This window comes from Tamandua tetradactyla, chromosome 18, assembly GCF_023851605.1.
Source record: "Tamandua tetradactyla isolate mTamTet1 chromosome 18, mTamTet1.pri, whole genome shotgun sequence".
NCBI classification, from domain to species: domain Eukaryota; kingdom Metazoa; phylum Chordata; class Mammalia; order Pilosa; family Myrmecophagidae; genus Tamandua; species Tamandua tetradactyla.
Window position 1 is genome coordinate 56,687,096 of NC_135344.1, and position 19,261 is coordinate 56,706,356.

The 19,261-nt window shown below is 36.1% G+C and overlaps 1 long non-coding RNA gene across 1 annotated transcript in view; it reads right to left on the reverse strand.

Moving 5' to 3' along the window:
- LOC143662661 (uncharacterized) overlaps nucleotides 1–19,261 on the reverse strand; it is a 34,760-nt gene that overhangs the window by 3,697 nt on the left and 11,802 nt on the right. The window contains exon 3 of the long non-coding RNA XR_013165526.1: nucleotides 92–275. This is a non-coding gene — a long non-coding RNA (uncharacterized LOC143662661). The remainder of the gene's footprint in view (nucleotides 1–91; nucleotides 276–19,261) is intronic.

The window sequence follows — 19,261 nt, forward strand, 5'->3', positions numbered from 1 at the left end:
AAATAAAGGTGTATATATTAGTTTCCTAGGGCTGCCGTAACAAGGTACCACAAACTGGGTGGCTTAAGACAATAGAAATGTATCCTCTCACATTTCTGGAGGCCAGAAATCTGAAATCAGGTGTCAGTAAGATCCTGTTCTCATTGAAGCCTCCAGGAGAGATCCTTCATCACCTTTTCCTAGCTTCTGGCAGTCACCAGCACTTCTTGGCTTGTGGAAGCATAACTCCCATCTCTGCATTCACATGGCAATCTCTCTTCTTTGTGCTGGTGCATCTGTGTCAGAAATCATATTGGTTTAAGGGTCCACTCTACTCCAGTTAGTTAATCTTAACCAATTCTATCTGCAATGACCCTATTTCCACATAAGGTCATGTTCTGAGGTATTGGGGCTAAGGACTTCCACATATCTTTTTAGAAGAACACAATCAACCCAAATAAGAGGTATTGTAAAGTAAAGAAGAAGGAATATGAGAGACCTCACATCTTATGTACTTTTTTTTTGGTCTGGGGACTCTTGGCTTTTAATATTTTATTTACATATATATATTTGGTGGTTCTTTAGACATTTTTTATTGTGAAATATAGCATATGCAAAAAAGAACTAAATTTCAAAGTACATTTTAACAAGTAGTTATAAAACAGACTATGTATGGGTTACAGTGACATAATTTCATGGGTTTTTTTTTTTTCCTATCTTTTCCGAGACACTGGAGACTACAGGAAAAATCAATATAATGGTTCAGCAGTCATACTCATTTGTTAAATTCTAACTTCTCTGTTACAACTCCTCCTTCTCCTTTGATTCTTCTCCCAATCTTTACGGATATTTGGGCTACGGGCCTCCTAAATTTTTCACGTTAAAAATGGATATCAACAATATGGAATAGGGGATGGAACTAGTTAATGTTCTTGGAGAGGCTGGCCCCTCTGGGTTTCAGGACTTATCTGGCCAAGGAACCATCTGCCGTTTTTAGGTTTATGGAAAGTAAACTTAGTGTGTGAAACTTTTATAGAATCTCAGATAGAGCCATAGGTGTTCTTTAGTGTTAACAAGAATGATGTTGGGTGGGGGTTGGCAAATCATAGCAATTAGCAATATCTAGCTGAAGTATGCATAACAGTAGCCTCCAGAATAACCTCTTGGCTCTACTTGAATTTTCTTAGCCACTAATACTTCATTTTGTTTCATTTCTTTCCCCCCTTTTGGTTAAGAAAGCATTGTCAATCCAACATGGGATTCCCTGGGAGCAACGTCCCACATTGCCAGGGAGACTTTCATTGCTGGACGTCATGTCCTATATAGGGTGGCAGGTAATGATTTTCCTTGCAGAGTTGGGCTTAGAGAGGCCACGTCTGAGCAATAAAATATGTTTTCTGGAAGTAACTCTTAGGTATAGTTATAGGTAGGCTTAGCTTTTCCACTACAGAAACAAATTTCATAAAAGCAAGCCTCAAGATCAAGGGTTTGGCCTATTACCTTGTAAGTTCCTAATGTTTGACAAAGTTTCAGGGATTTCCCTGGTAGGAAAGTTTAATAGTTCTATAATTCTTTTCCTCCAGTCCCTCAAGGGACTTTGCCAATACTTTTTAATTATTTGGGATGTATTACATTACGTTGTACAGGATTACAAGCCCTTGTTCCCATTCTGGGCTCCTTGCATTTGGGTTGCTAAAATGAGCTATCCAGGGAGGCTGGGTTAAATTGTGTGCTACAGATAATTAGGCTTTGTGCAAAATAAACCCCTCTTTTGCAAATATTCAAAGAAATGTTCATGGTGATGAATACACAACTAAGTAATGATACTGTGAGCCACCGATTGTAACCATGTCAAGAATGTTGCATGTTTGTTTGTTGTTCATAATAAAAAAAAAAACAAAATAAAATGTTAAAAAAATAAGTTAATTAACCACTCTTCCTTTGGGCTCATATAGTCGATGAAATTCTAAAATACAGACAATATCATACTTTACCCTGTGTTCTGATTTACCTTAGTCCCAACCGGATTGACTTCATTCTTATCTCTAGTTGAAGCCAGATCACTTTTTTTTGGTTTCTTTAACCATAATTGTATGTAGCAATGCTGATTTTCAGAGCTTCAAAACTCCAACTCTATATCTTAGGTGTCACACAAGTACCCAAAGTTCCAGAGAAATACCAGATTATACACATATAGCACAGCATCACAGAATCTAGACATAGCACTTACAGCTCCTGTCTAAATGTGACTGCTATTTGAGCCTACAATCTAGGCCCCAATTTTCTTATAATTTTTCTAAGAGAGACCACACAATGTCAAAATAAATTTAGTAGATTGAAATGCTAGTGATCAATGAAAGGGAGGCATAAGGGTTATGGTACGTATGAATTTTTTTCTGTTTTCTTTTTCTGAACTGATGTAAATATTCTAAGAAATTATCATGATAATGAATATACAACTATATGATGAAAAAAATAATTAATTAATTAATTTTTAAAAATCTGTTCTTTTATTTTTGGCTTATTTTGCACAACATAATGTCCCCAAGGTTCATTCACCTTGTTGCATGCTTCATGACTTCCTTCCTTTCTGTAGCCACACAATATTTCATCATATGTATACACCACAGCTTGCCTTTCTGCTTCTCAGTTCAGTGTAACTTTCAGCCACTTCCATCTATTGGGCATCATGGATAATGTCCAAAATAAACTATCCATGTCTTACAGTGTTCTCACTTATTTGTACTATCATTAGCACTTTAAATTTTAGACAGCTTTCATTGGTCTTTGTCTCTTTGGTAGAGACAAAGAACTGATAAACATAGCCTCACCAAATATCAAATCTAAACCTTCCCTTATCTCTTGTTGTCCCCCTCCCCCCCCCCCCCAATTATTTACCACTGATGTTGCTGTGTTGCTGTTGGTATCTTCCTGTAAGCTATAGGCAGTAGCATGCAATATTAGTTTTCCCCCTATATCGCTCTATTACTGACTTTTTGTACAAGGTCAAACATTTGAAGTAGTTCATGCAAGAACAAGAGTTAATCAATGGGATAAATGACTATACAACCCCTTTCAATAATATTCACCTTCAGTATGTCAGTGTTACTCATTACCCCACTAATGAACTACCAGCCCTTCTTTCCATTTCCTTACGGTTAAGTTCAATGGGTAACCATTAACCCATCTCTAGCTTCTGAGTACCTCTAAGTTCCCTATAAGCTACATTGTAAGCCTCTGAGTTTACCTTTACCAGAGTCATAGTAGAGAAACTCTGTCCTTTTGTATCTGACTTATTTCACTCAGCGTTATGTCCTCAAACTTCATCCATTTTGTAATATGCTTTGGGACTTCATTTCATCTTACTACTGCATAATATCCCACTGTAGCTGTATAACACATTTTGTTTATGTATTTGTCTGTTGATGGGCACTTGGACTGTTTTCATCTTTCAGCAATTGGAATAATGCCACTCTGAACACTGGTGTGCAAATGTCTGTTTATGTCATCGCGTTCAGCTCTTCTGGGTATATACCAAGAATGGTATTGCCAGGTCATATGGCAATTAATAATCAGTTTTCTCAGGATCTGCCACACTATCTTCCACAGTGGCTGTACCATTTTATATTCCCATCAGCAGTGAATAAGTGTTCCAATTTGTCCACATCTTCTCCAACATTTGTAGTTTTCTGTTTGTTTAATAGCAGCCATTCTTATAGGTGTGAGATAATATCTCATTGAACTCTTGATTTGCATTTCCCTTACAGCTAAGATAAGCATCTGTTCATGTGCTTTTTAGACATTTGTCTTTGCTCTTCAGAGAAATGTCTATTCATATCTTTTGCCCATTTTGTAACTGGGTTGTTTGTTCTTTTGTTGTTGAGTTGTATAATTTCTTTATGTACAGAGGATATCGAACCCTTATCTGATATGTGGTTTCCAAATATTTTTTCCCATTGAATTGGCTGCCTCGTCACCTTTTTGACAAAGTCCTTTGAGGCAAAGAAGCTTTTGAACTTGAGGAGTTCCCATCTTTTTTTTTTTTTCTTTCATTGCTTGTACTTTGGGTATAAAGTTTAAGAAGCTATCTCCTATTACTAGGTCTTAAAGATGTTTCCCTACATTTTCTTCCCGGAATTTTATGTTACTTATATTTGGGACTCTGATCCACTTTGAGTCAATTTTTGTATAAAGTATAATGTAGGGGTCCTCTTTCATTCTTTTGGCTATAGATATGCAACTCTCCCATGCCCATTTATTGAAAAGATTTTTCTGTCCCAGTTCAGTGGATTTGGGGGCCTTATCCAAGATCAATTAACCATAGATTTGGTGGTTTATCTCCACACTCTCAATTCAGTTCCATTCATCAATACTTCTGTCTTTGTGCCAGTACCACACTGTTTTAACTACTGTGGCTTTATAATAAACTTTAAAGTCAGGAAATGTTAGTCCTCCCACTTTGCTTTTCTTTTTTAGGATATCTTTAGCTATTCAAAGTCTCTTTCCTTTCCAAATAAATTTGGTAACAAGCTTTCTCATGCCTTCAAAGAAGGCTGTTGGAATTCTTATTGGTATTGTGTTGAATCTACAGATGAATTTGAGTAGAATTAACATCCTGACAACATTCAACCTTCCTAGCTATGAGCACAGAATGTCTTTCTACCTATCTGTATCTTCTTTGATTTCTTTTAGCAATGTTTTGTAGTTTTCTGTGTACAGGTTCCTAACATCTCTGATTAAGCTTATTCCTAGATAGTTGATTCTTTTAGTTGCTTTTTGAATGGAAATTTTTCCTTAATTGTCTATATAGTTAGGTCATTACTTATGCATAGAACCATTACTGATTTTTGCACATTAGTCTTGTATTCCACAGGTTGTAAAATTTATTAGCTCAAGTAGCTTTGTTGTAGATTTCTCAGGATTTTCAAAACATAGGATCATGTCATCTGCAAATATTGAAAATTTTACTTCTTCCTTTCTGATTTTGATGACTTTTATTCCCTTCTCCTGATGTATCACTCTAGCTAGAACTTCTAGTACAATGTTAAATAAGAATGGTGACAAGGGAAGCCTTGTCTCATTCCTGATTTCAGGGGAATACTTTCACTCTCTCGCTGTTGATATGATACTGGCTATGGGTTTTTCATATATGATCTTTATGATATTGAGAAGTTTCCTTCAATGCCTAGCTTTTAAACTATTTTTATCAGAAAACGATGCTGAATTTTCTTGAATGTTTTTTCAGCATCATTTGATATGATCATGTGGTTTTTCCCTTTCAAATTATTAATATGCTGTATCACATTTATTGATTTATAATGACCTGTTTTGTGTCCCAGTATATGATCTATCCTAGAGAACACTCCATGAGAATTAGAGAAGAATATATACCCTGGTGTTTTGGGTGTAACAATCTATACATGTCCGTTAGGTCTAATTTATTTATCAAATCATTTAAATTCTCTATTTCCTTGTTGATACACTGTGTGGTTTTTTTTATCTATAGAGGAAAATGATGTATTGAACTCTCTCACTATTATTGTTGAAACATCTATAGCTCCCTTCAGTTTTACCACTGTTTGCCTTATGTACTTTGGAGCCCCTTAATTGGGAGCATAAACATTTATGATTATTTCTTCTTGTCTATTATGATGTTTTTACATTTAAAGTCTAGTTTATCTGATATTAGTATAGCTACTCCTGTTTTCTTTTGGTTACAGCTTTCATGGAACATATTTTTCTAGCTTTTCACTTTCAATCTATTTATATTTTTGGGTCTAAGATGCATCTCGTAAAAATAGCATACAGATGAATCACATTTTTAAATCCATTCTACCAATCTATAACATTTAATTGGTGAGTTTGGTCTGTTAACATTCAAAGTTATTACTGAAAAGCAGTTCTTGAGTCTACCATCTTATCCTTTGATTTTTATTTGTCATATCTATATATTTTTTCCTCTCTCTCTTCTTATCCTTTGAATTAACCTTTTCTGGTATTCTTCAATTCTGTGCCCTTCTCCAGACCTCCCTTTCCTGTCCTTTTTTTTTTCAGCTGACAAGGACTTCCTTAGTATTTCTTGTAGGGCAGGTCTCTTGTTGACAAATTCTGTCAACCTTTGCTTGTCTAAGAAGATTTTAATCTCTCCTGAATTTTGAAGGAAAACTTGGTTGGACAAAGAATTCTTGGCTGGAAGTCTTTCTCGTTCAGGATCTTAAATATATCATACCACACTGCCTTTTAACCTCCATTGTGCCTGTTGAGTGATGTAAACTCAATCTTATGTGACTTCCCTTGAATTAGTGAGTCACATTTCTCTTGCTGCTTTCAAAACTTCCTGCTTCTGTTCAACATTCGGCAGTCTGATTAGTATGTGTCTGAGAGTAGGCCTGTTTGAATTTATTCTATTTGGAGTCCGTTGGACTTCTTTGATTTGCATATTAATGTCTTTTATAAGGATTGGGAAGTTTCCCTCATTATCTCTTCAACTGACTTTTCTAGTTCTTTACTTTTCTCTTCTCCTTCTGGGACAATTTGTGCACTTCACATTGTCCATCATTTCCCTGAAATCCATTTCCATTTCTTCCATCTTTCTTGCCATTTGCTCTTTTGTGCATTTGAATTCAATTGTCCTGTCTTCTACCTTGCTTATTTTTTCATCCACTTTTATGAATCTGCTATCGTGTGTCTCTAACATATTTCAAATTTGGTCTACAGCATCTTTCATTTTTGTGTAACCTGCTATTTTTCATTTTTAATCTTTCAAATTCTTCTTTATGCTCTTCCTGTGTTTTCTTGATGCTCATTATGTCATTATGAGCAACCTTAATTAGTCATTCCAAATTCCATATCTCCTCCAGTGATTAAATTGGTCATTTGTCTGTGCCATATCAGCCTGAATCTTCACATGCTTTGTCATTTTCTGTTGCACTCTGGCATTTAATTATTTAATAAGGTCATTTTGCAAGTTGATTTCCTTCCTTTACTCATCTAAGCTTTTGTATTTGCATTGACGATCTCTTTTTGCATTTGGTATGCCAGTAACGCCCCAATCTCCCGGTCCCAATCTCTCCGCTTCTCTTGTCTAAGACCTCCCTATGAAATGTAGAAGACCCTCTTGGATCACTCACACCCTGGAACTGCATTCCCAGTTGTTTTGTCCCCTCTCTTGTTGTTCCACAAAGCAAGGGTGAACCCAGTCTACCCTACTCTGTCTTCTTCCCAGAAGTCCCCCAACAGCTATTTATTATTTTTTATCATTGTGGTAACATATATACAATATAAAATATCCCATCTCAACCACTTCCAAACATACAATTCAGTTACATCAATTACATTAATAATGTTATACTATCAACACTATCACCTATTACAGAAACTTTTCCATCACCCCAAACAGAAACTCTGCACCCACCAAGTATTAACTCCCATTCCCTCTCCCCCTCCTCTTGGTAACATTAATCTACTTTCTGTTTCTTTGAATTTGCACATTCTAGTTATTTCATATACATGAAATCATACAACATTTGTCCTTTGGTGTCTGGCTGATTTCACTCAACATGCTGTCTTCAAGGTTGATCTATGTCATAGCATATCAGAATCCATTCCTCTTTAAGGCTGAATAATATACCTTTGTCTGTATATACCACATTTTGTTTATCCACTCACCTGTTAATGGACATTTGGGGTGTCTCCATCTTTTGTCTATTGTGAATAATGCTGCTATGAACATTTGTGTACAAATATCTGTACAAGTCTCCACTTTCAATTCTTTAGGGTACATACCTACAAATGGCATTGCCAGGTTATATAGTAATTCTAGTTTACCTTTCTGAGGAAATGCTGCACCATTTTACATTCCTACCAACAATGCAGGAATGTTCATATTTCTGCATATCCTTGCCAACATTTAATGTTGAGAATCTTTCCATGTTCTTATTGGCTATTTGTGTATCTTTATTGGAGAAATGTCTGTTCAAGTCCTTTGCCCACTTTTAAATTGAGTTGTTTGTCTTTTGGTTGCTAAGTTGTAGAAGTTTTTCATATATTCTGCATATTAAACCCTTATCGGGCATATGATCTGCAACTATTTTCTCCCATTTTGTTGGTTGTCTTTTTACCTGCTTGATAATGTTGTTTGATGCACAAAAGTTTTAAATTTTGTTGAAGTCCAATTTGTCTATTTTTAATATTGTGGCTTGTGCTTTTGGTGTAAAGTCTCAGAATCCATTGCTTAATACAAGGTTCTGAAGATATTTTCTACCTTTTTTCTGGTGTTTTGTTATTTTAGCTCTTATATTTAGGTTGTTGATCTCTTTTAAGTTAATTTTTGTACATTATGTGAAGTAGGGGTCCACTTTCTCTTGCATGTGCATATCCAGTTTTTCCAGCATCTCCTCTTGAAGAGATTCTTCTTTCCACATTGAGTGGACTTGGCAGTCTTGTCAAAAATCAATTCACCACTGATGTTTGGTTTTGTTTCTGAACTCTCAATTCTATGCCAGTGGTCTATATGTCTGTACTTGTGGCAGAACCACAATGCTTTGCTTACTGCACCTTTATAATAAGTTTTGAAATCAAGAAATGTGATTCCTCCAACTTGATTCTTTTTTCAAGATGGTTTTGCTCAGTGCACTTTATAATAAAGAAAAGCAGAGGATTCTCTGAAAGCAGAGGATTGGGGTTGAGGCTGAGAGGAGAAGGCTTGAAATAGCAAGGTGAATCTGAAAGAGATGGTGATAGGGACTACAAATCTTCCAAGTAGGCTACTGAAACTAGAAACTTCCAAAACTTTGTCTAGGAAATTTCAGCACTCTGGGAATAGGTATTGGAGTAGTAATTGTTAAAAAGTCTTTCATTTCTAAAAGTATGATGTAGAAGCTACCCTGGACTACTCTGCCATGAAAAACAACCAACAATGCATATATATATATTAAAAGTTGATGAGTTTGGCAAGAGATAAAAAACTAAGTAAAAATGAGAGTGAGGGTGAGAGTGGGAACCCAAGACATAAGCCACTTTCTAAAGGTGGCCCACACCTTGATAACATTTGCTGAAATAGTGAACTTAAACTTTGATTTTCACAGCCTTCCTGCATGAAGGCACTAAGGCCCCATCATGGGGGGGAATATAATAGAAGAGTACCCTGCATAAAAGTAGAACATCAATGGTTATATCTTACACGTGAGAGTAAACTGAAAAATAGACCTACTTACTACCTCCCCCAACAAGATGCAAGGAATTTGTGTATTTGAAGCATATACCGAGGAGGAAAGAAAAGCCTTAAGTTGAATATTTAGCTTAAGAATATTTATGACTGTAATATACCTAGATGCCTAACAAAGGAATTCATTCACCCAAACTTCCAATAATTCCCACAGATATGAGCTCACAGAAAAAAAATCACAAAATGTACAAAGAAACAAGGTATAATGAATTAATTTCACTAAGAGAAAGAAACAGATGAAGGAATCAGAAACACAAAGATTTTAAATGTTAGAATTATTAGAATATAAAATTATATAGACTATGATATAACTGTTTAGTATGTTTCAGATAAAATAAGGAATTAAAATATGAGTAAAAAGAGACTATAGATGACTGTATATGAAAAAAATCACAGAAATATAATGTCAAGAAATTAAAAATATGATCATTAAAATGTCAAACTTGGTGGTTGAGTTTAACAGCAGATTGAACATAGTTGAGGAGAGAATTAGTAAACTAAAAGATGGTTCTGAAGAAATTAAACAGAAGGTATCAAAGAGAGACAAAAATAGAAAGGAAGGAAGAAAATTTAAAATATATGAAAGAGCATGAGAAAGTTTAACACATGTCTAAGAAGGAGAGATATGAGAGAATGAGGAATATCAATATTTGAAGGGATTAAAAGTTTTCATTTAATGGTGAATAACTTTCTTTTAATGGTGGATAACTTTGATGTTGGATACAAATTCATAGATTCAAGAGCTTAACAAATCTCAGGCATGATATATAAAAATTATAACCATCATCTTCACAATCCACCTCCAAATATATCACAGTGAAACTATTTAATACACTCTAAAAAGAAGAGGGGTGACCTTAAAGGTAGCTAAAAAGAAGACAAATTGCCTAATGGAACAGTAATTAAATTAGACTGATAACTAACTTCTCAACAGCAAAACTTAAAGCCAGGAGACAATGGAATGGTATTCTTTATACTCTGAGAGAAAAGAAAAATACCCACTTAATATTATATATCTGTTGAAGAATATTTCCGAAATGAGAGCAAAATAAAGATGTTTTCAAATACTGAAAAACTGAATGAGTTTTTCACAAGATATCCTCACAAAGGAAATTCTAAAGGTTTTATGCCAGGCTGAAGGAAAATGATTTCATATGGAAGGTCTGATATGCAGGAAAGAATGATGAATGAAGACAGTAGTAAATATGTGGGTAAATATTGATGTACAAGATAATGATGTTTTAGAAAGTTTAAAAAATTGAAACAAAATAGAGTTATGTAATCTAAAGTTGGTGGAGGTGGTTGGTGATGAGTTAAAGTGCTTCAAAGACAATAGTCTCTAAAGTTCAAAAAGAGGGTAAACAGAGTGAGTCGATCAGTGAGTGGAAAAGTATTTGCAAAATCCTCTTCAGGGAATGGTGAGAAGGGGGAGAAATTCAACTTCCCCAAGTTGAATTCTTGATATTCTCACAAGCAGTGTGGACAACCAATGCTATAGGCTGGGCCCCCAGTCTTGGGGTTTGTTCATATGAAACTTAACCCCACAAAGGATAGGTCAAGTCTACTTAAGATTTGGGCCTGGGAGTCACCTCCAGGAGAGCTTCTTTTATTGCTCGGATGGGACCTCTCTCTCCAGCCAACACGACAAGCAGACTTGCTGCCCGCCCCCTGTCTATGTGGGATATGACTCCCAGGGGTGTGGACCTTCCTGGCAATGTGGAACAGGGGTCCTGGAGTGGGCTGGGACTCAGCATCAAGGGATTGAGAAAAACCCTAGAATGAGCTGAGACTCAGCATCAAGGGATTGAGAAGGCCTTCTTGACCGGGGGGGAAGAGTGAGATGAGACAGAGTGTCGACGGCTGGGAGATTCCGGATGGAGTCGGGAGGTTATCCTGGGTGTAGTTCTTGCACATTGAGTAGATGTCACCTTGTTATGTGGGGTGTGGTGGAGAGGCTGGAGGGAGCTGCCTGAGGGTGTGGAGCTGTGTTCTAGTAGCCATGTTTCCTGATGATGATTGAATAATGATGTGGCTTTGTGGTGTGACTGTGTGGTTGTGAAGGCCTTGTGTCTTATGCTCCTTTTATCTACCTTGTCAACAGATGAGTAGAACACATGGAATGAAGATGGATAGTGGGGGGAACAAGTGTTAAAATAAATTTGGTTTGAGATGCTAGCGATCAATGGGGGCGAGGGGTAAGGGGTCTGGTATGTATAATCTTTTTTTTTTCTGTTTTCATTGTATTTCTTTTTCTGTTGTCTTTTTGTTTCTTTTTCTGGGTTGATGCAAATGTTCTAAGAAATGATGAATATGCAACTAAGTGATGATATTGTGAATTACTGATTATATATGTAGAACAGAATGATCACATGTTAATGTTTGAGTTGATTTGTTAAATTTTTAAAATTAATAAATAAACTAATTTAAAAAAAGAGGGTAAAGATATTGATTAATTTCAGACATTGATAAGTTAGAATTTTTAGAATAACAAGAAAGAATAGAAATGAAGTGTATCTTTCTAAGCTAATAAGAGGGAAAATGAGATTAAAAATATTCAGAAGAATAAATAAATTGTGGACCTTATTAGATCCAATTTAGGACAAACCAACTATAAAAAACAAATCATTGTGAAGGGGTGCAAGGGTAGTTCAGTGGTAGAATTCTCACTAGCCATGCAGGAGACTTGGGTTCAATTAGTGGTCCATGAACTTCCCCTAAAACAAACAAACAAGCAAAGCAAACAAACAAAAATTCAACAAATGGTGCTGCAATAATGGGACACTCACATGGAAAAATAATGAAATGTGACCCCACCACACAGCATACAAAAAACAATAACATTGTGAGATAATTAGGAAAAGTTTAACACCTATTTTAACTAGAACACTATCAATAATTATTAAGGAACTGTTATTTTTTCAGTGTAACATTAGTAATACAGTTTGTTTTTAAAACTATCACTTTTATATTACAGATGCATACTGAAGAATTTGTGGATGGAATTATATAATGGGTCAGTTTTTCTCCAAAAGCAATTCAGTGTTGGAATAGAAGGTAGGTGAAATAAGATAAAATTTGTTGACCATTGTTAAGGCTGAGATGATTTCATAAAGATTCATTAAATTATTCCTGCTACTTTTGTATGTGGAGAGAATAATTACAAATTCTATATAAGTTGATATAGAATTTATAAAATTATAAATTTCAAAAATAAAAAGTTAAAATAAGAAAGTTAATATTAAAATAAAGAAGGCAAGAAAAGAGAGACGAAGAAATATTCAAGGTGGGACTAACAGAGAGATTATATAAAATGGCATATATAATTGCAAATATATCAGTAACTCAACCACTATCAACTAACTAGGTTTTAATTTAAAAAATATATCTTTATTGCTATATAGAAAACACATTTAAAACATGAGAATGTAACAGGTAGGAAGTAATATTCTAGGCAAATTCTAACCACAGAAATCTAATGTACCAAAATTAAATGTGTACAAAATAGACTCTAAGGCATAAAGCATTTCTAGAAATAAATGGGATCAATACACAGTGATTAAAGTTTTAGTTCACCAGAGAAATAAAGCAATTTTAAACACATGCATACCTAATGACATAGGTTCTAAATATATAAAGTGAAAATATATACAATTACAAGGGGAAAATAGATAAATTCACTCTCATGGTAGGAAATTTTAATGTAGCTATGTCAGTAACTGAAAGATAAAGGAGGAAAAAAAATTCTATCAGAACACTGAAGATTTGAACACCACAAGATTAATCTAATGTATACTTACAGAAAACTATACTAAAGAATATTTTCAGTAACCACGCACTGAACCAAAATAAAGTCTCAACATATTCTGAAGCATTGTTATCACACAGAGCACATTTTCTGACTATAAAACAGTTACAATGAGAAATCAAAAACAAAAAGATAATTTCCTAATGATTAGAAATTTGAAAATAGACTTAATAATAAATGGATGAGAGAAGCTAAGCATGAAACTTAGAATTAATGAACTAAGTATACAACTTAAGAAGATAAAAAAGAATAGAGACGTTCCTGGAAGATGGCGGCTTAGTAAGACGCGCGGATCTTAGTTTCTTCTACAGGACACCTACTAGGGGAGTAGAAACGATACAGAAAGCGCCCAAAGCCACAACAGAGATAAAAAAGACAGCGTACCCCATCCTGGAACGGCTGGCTGGCTGAGAGAAGCAGCTTGGGTGAGATCGCCGAGGCGCGCGGGCCTTACCGGGCGGGGTGGCAAGCGGCCAGAGTTACTCCCTTCCCCCTTCCCGGGCCGGCTGGGAGAATTGGAGAGGTGGTCCCCTGAAACCAAGGCGACTGGCGCCCACACCACGCGCAGCCCCCGGACCAACTGAGAGAATTGGATCGGAAACCCCCAGGCCGCGGAGAACGGTGACCCCGTGACTCCCGGGGAACGTGCACTCTCTCGGGCGGGCCGCTGCCGCTGGCGCCCTCCCGTCACGCTTGTTGCCCAGGGCCGACTAGGAAATTCGGACGGGCTCTTTCCCTGGCTGCGGCGACCAGCAACCCTCCCTGCATTCGGACCCCGGGCCGGCTCAAGCCGCTTCGGCTAGCGAACCCCCAGGACGGCGAGAGTTTTCCAAAGTTTAAGGTCCCACAGCACCTTTTACTGGTGGGACCCGCAGACAAACGTGTGCCACGAGCGCCACCTACTGGGCAGGATAAGAAAAACAGAACCCAGAGATTTCACAGAAAAATATTACAACCTTGCTGGGTCCAACACCAAGAGAAATCTGAATAAATGCCCAGACGCCAGCAGCAGAAGATAACTGTCCACGCTCAAAAGATTGAGAATATGGCTCAGTCAAAGGAACAAACCAATAGCTCAAATGAGACACAAGAGCTGAGACAACTAATGCTGAATATACGAACAGAAATGGAAAAACTCTTCAAAAATGAAATCGATAAATTGAGGGAGGACATGAAGAGGACATGGGCTGAACATAAAGAAGAAATAGAAAAACTGAAAAAACAAATCGCAGAACTTATGGAAGTGAAGGATAAAGTAGCAAACATAGAAAAAATAATGGATAGCTACAATGATAGATTTAAAGAGACAGAAGATAGAATTAGTGATTTGGAGGATGGAACATCTGAATTCCAAAAAGAAACAGAAACTATAGGGAAAAGAATGGAAAAATTTGAACAGGGTATCAGGGAACTCAAGGACAATATGAACCGCACAAATACACGTGTTGTGGGTGTCCCAGAAGGAGAAGAGAAGGGAAAAGGAGGAGAAAAACTAATGGAAGAAATTATCACTGAAAATTTCCCAACTCTTATGAAAGACCTAAAATTACAGATCCAAGAAGTGCAGCGCACCCCAAAGAGATTAGACCCAAATAGGCGTTCTCCAAGACACTTACTAGTTAGAATGTCAGAGGTCAAAGAGAAAGAGAAGATCTTGAAAGCAGCAAAAGAAAAACAATCCATTACATACAAGGGAAACCCAATAAGACTTTGTGTAGATTTCTCAGCAGAAACCATGGAAGCTAGAAGACAGTGGGATGATATATTTAAAATACTAAAAGAGAAAAACTGCCAACCAAGACTCCTATATCCAGCAAAATTATCCTTCAAAAATGAGGGAGAAATTAAAACATTCTCAGACAAAAAGTCACTGAAAGAATTTGTGACCAAGAGACCAGCTCTGCAAGAAATACTAAAGGGAGCACTAGAGTCAGATACAAAAAGACAGAAGAGAGAGATATGGAAAAGAGTGTAGAAAGAAGGAAAATCAGATATGATATATATAATACAAAAGGCAAAATGTTAGAGGAAAATATTATCCAAACAGTAATAACACTAAATGTCAATGGACTGAATTCCCCAATCAAAAGACATAGATTGGCAGAATGGATTAAAAAACAGGATCCTTCTATATGCTGTCTACAGGAAACACATCTTAGACCCAAAGATAAACATAGGTTGAAAGTGAAAGGTTGGGAAAAGATATTTCATGCAAATAACAACCAGAAAAGAGCAGGAGTGGCTATACTAATATCCAACAAATTAGACTTCAAATGTAAAACAGTTAAAAGAGACAAAGAAGGACACTATATACTAATAAAAGGAACAATTAAACAAGAAGACATAACAATCATAAATATTTATGCACCGAATCAGAATGCCCCAAAATACGTGAGGAATATACTGCAAACACTGAAAAGGGAAATAGACTCATATACCATAATAGTTGGAGACTTCAACTCACCACTCTCATCAAGGGACAGAACATCTAGACAGAGGATCAACAAAGAAATAGAGAATCTGAATATTACTATAAATGAACTAGACTTAATAGACATTTATAGGACATTACATCCCACAACAGCAGGATACACCTTTTTCTCAAGTGCTCATGGATCATTCTCAAAGATAGACCATATGCTGGGTCACAAAGCAAGTCTTAACAAATTTAAAAAGATTGAAATCTTACACAACACTTTCTCGGACCATAAAGGAATGATGTTGGAAATCAATAATAGGCAGAGTGCCAGAAAATTCACAAATACGTGGAGGCTCAACAACACACTCCTAAACAACGACTGGGTCAAAGAAGAAATTGCAAGAGAAATTAGCAAATACCTCGAGGCGAATGAAAATGAAAACACAACATATCAAAACTTATGGGACGCAGCAAAGGCAGTGCTAAGAGGGAAATTTATTGCTCTAAATGCCTATATCAGAAAAGAAGAAAAGGCAAAAATTCAGGAATTAACTATCCATTTGGAAGAACTGGAGAAAGAACAGCAAGCTAACCCCAAAGCAAGCAAAAGGAAAGAAATAACAAAGATTAGAGCACAAATAAATGAAATTGAAAACATGAAAACAATAGAGAAAATCAATAAGGCCAGAAGTTGGTTCTATGAGAAAATCAATAAGATTGATGGGCCCTTAGCAAGATTGACAAAAAGAAGAAGAGAGAGGATGCAAATAAATAAGATCAGAAATGGAAGAGGAGACATAACTACTGACCTCACAGAAATAAAGGAGGTAATAACAGGATACTATGAACAACTTTACGCTAATAAATACAACAATTTAGAGGAAATGGACGGGTTCCTGGAAAGACATGAACAACCAACTTTGACTCAAGAAGACATAGATGACCTCAACAAACCAATCACAAGTAAAGAAATTGAATTAGTCATTCAAAAGCTTCCTAAAAAGAAAAGTCCAGGACCAGATGGCTTCACATGTGAATTCTACCAAACGTTCCAGAAAGAATTAGTACCAATTCTCTTCAAACTCTTCAAAAAAATCGAAGTGGAGGGAAAACTACCTAATTCATTCTATGAAGCCAACATCACCCTCATACCAAAACCAGGCAAAGATATTACAAAAAAAGAAAACTACAGACCAATCTCTCTAATGAATACAGATGCAAAAATCCTCAATAAAATTCTAGCAAATCGTATCCAACAACACATTAAAAGAATTATACATCATGACCAAGTAGGATTCATCCCGGGTATGCAAGGATGGTTCAACATAAGAAAATCAATTAATGTAATACACCATATCAACAAATCAAAGCAGAAAAATCACATGATCATCTCAATTGATGCAGAGAAGGCATTCGACAAGATTCAACATCCTTTCCTGTTGAAAACACTTCAAAAGATAGGAATACAAGGGAACTTCCTTAAAATGATAGAGGGAATATATGAAAAACCCACAGCTAATATCATCCTCAATGGGGAAAAATTGAAAACTTTCCCCCTAAGATCAGGAACAAGACAAGGATGTCCACTATCACCACTATTATTCAACATTGTGTTGGAGGTTCTAGCCAGAGCAATTAGACAAGAAAAAGAAATACAAGGCATCAAAATTGGAAAGGAAGAAGTAAAACTATCACTGTTTGCAGACGATATGATACTATACGTCGAAAACCCGGAAAAATCCACAACAAAACTACTAGAGCTAATAAATGAGTACAGCAAAGTAGCAGGTTACAAGATCAACATTCAAAAATCTGTAGCATTTCTATACACTAGTAATGAACAAGCTGAGGGGGAAATCAAGAAACGGATCCCATTTACAATTGCAACTAAAAGAATAAAATACCTAGGAATAAATTTAACTAAAGAGACAAAAAACCTATATAAAGAAAACTACAAAAAACTGCTAAAAGAAATCACAGAAGACCTAAATAGATGGAAGGGCATACCGTGTTCATGGATCGGAAGACTAAATATAGTTAAGATGTCAATCCTACCTAAATTGATTTACAGATTCAATGCAATACCAATCAAAATCCCAACAACTTATTTTTCAGAAATAGAAAAACCAATAAGCAAATTTATCTGGAAGGGCAGGGTGCCCCGAATTGCTAAAAACATCTTGAGGAAAAAAAACGAAGCTGGAGGTCTCGCGCTGCCTGACTTTAAGGCATATTATGAAGCCACAGTGGTCAAAACAGCATGGTATTGGCATAGAGATAGATATATCGACCAATGGAATCGAATAGAGTGCTCAGATATAGACCCTCTCATCTATGGACATTTGATCTTTGATAAGGCAGTCAAGCCAACTCACCTGGGACAGAGCAGTCTCTTCAATAAATGGTGCCTAGAGAACTGGATATCCATATGCAAAAGAATGAAAGAAGACCCATCTCTCACACCCTATACAAAAGTTAACTCAAAATGGATCAAAGATCTAAACATTAGGTCTAAGACCATAAAACAGTTAGAGGAAAATGTTGGGAGATATCTTATGGATCTTACAACTGGAGGCGGTTTTATGGACCTTAAACCTAAAGCAAGAGCACTGAAGAAGGAAATAAATAAATGGGAACTCCTCAAAATTAAACACTTTTGTGCATCAAAGAACTTCATCAAGAAAGTAGAAAGACAGCCTTCACAATGGGAGACAATATTTGGAAATGATATATCAGATAAAGGTCTAGTATCCAGAATTTATAAAGAGATTGTTCATCTCAACAACAAAAAGACAGCCAACCCAATTACAAAATGGGAAAAAGACTTGAACAGACGCCTCTCAGAAGAGGAAATACGGATGGCCAAGAGGCACATGAAGAGATGCTCAATGTCCCTGGCCATTAGAGAAATGCAAATCAAAACCACAATGAGATATCATCTCACACCCACCAGAATGGCCATTATCAACAAAACAGAAAATGACAAGTGCTGGAGAGGATGCGGAGAAAGAGGCACACTTATCCACTGTTGGTGGGAATGTCAAAGGGTGCAACCACTGTGGAAGGCAGTTTGGCGGTTCCTCAAAAAGCTGAATATAGACTTGCCATACGACCCAGCAATACCATTGCTAGGTATCTACTCAAAGGACTTAAGGGCAAAGACACAAACGGACATTTGCACACCAATGTTTATAGCAGCATTATTTACAATTGCAAAGAGATGGAAACAGCCGAAATCTCCATCAACAGAAGAGTGGCTAAACAAACTGTGGTATATACATACGATGGAATACTATGCAGCTTTAAGACAGGATAAACTTATGAACCATGTAATAACATGGATGGACCTAGAGAATATTATGCTGAGTGAATCCAGCCAAAAACTAAAGGACAAATACTGTATGGTCCCACTGATGTGAACGGACATTCGAGAATAAACTTGAAATATGTCATTGGTAACAGAGTTCAGCAGGAGTTAGAAACAGGGTAAGACAATGGGTAATTGAAGCTGAAGGCATACAGACTGTGCAACAGGACTAGATACAAAAACTCAAAAATGGACAGCACAATAATACCTAATTGTAAAGTAATCATGTTAAAACACTGAATGAAGCTGCATCTGAGCTATAGGTTTTTGTTTTGTTTTGTTTTGTTTTGTTTTGATTTTACTATTATTACTTTTATTTTTTTCTCTATATTAACATTCTATATCTTTTTCGGTTATGTTGCTAGTTCTTCTAAACCAATGCAAATGTACTAAGAAATGATGATCATGCATCTATGTGATGATGTTAAGAATTAATGATTGCATGTGTAGAATGGTATGATCTCT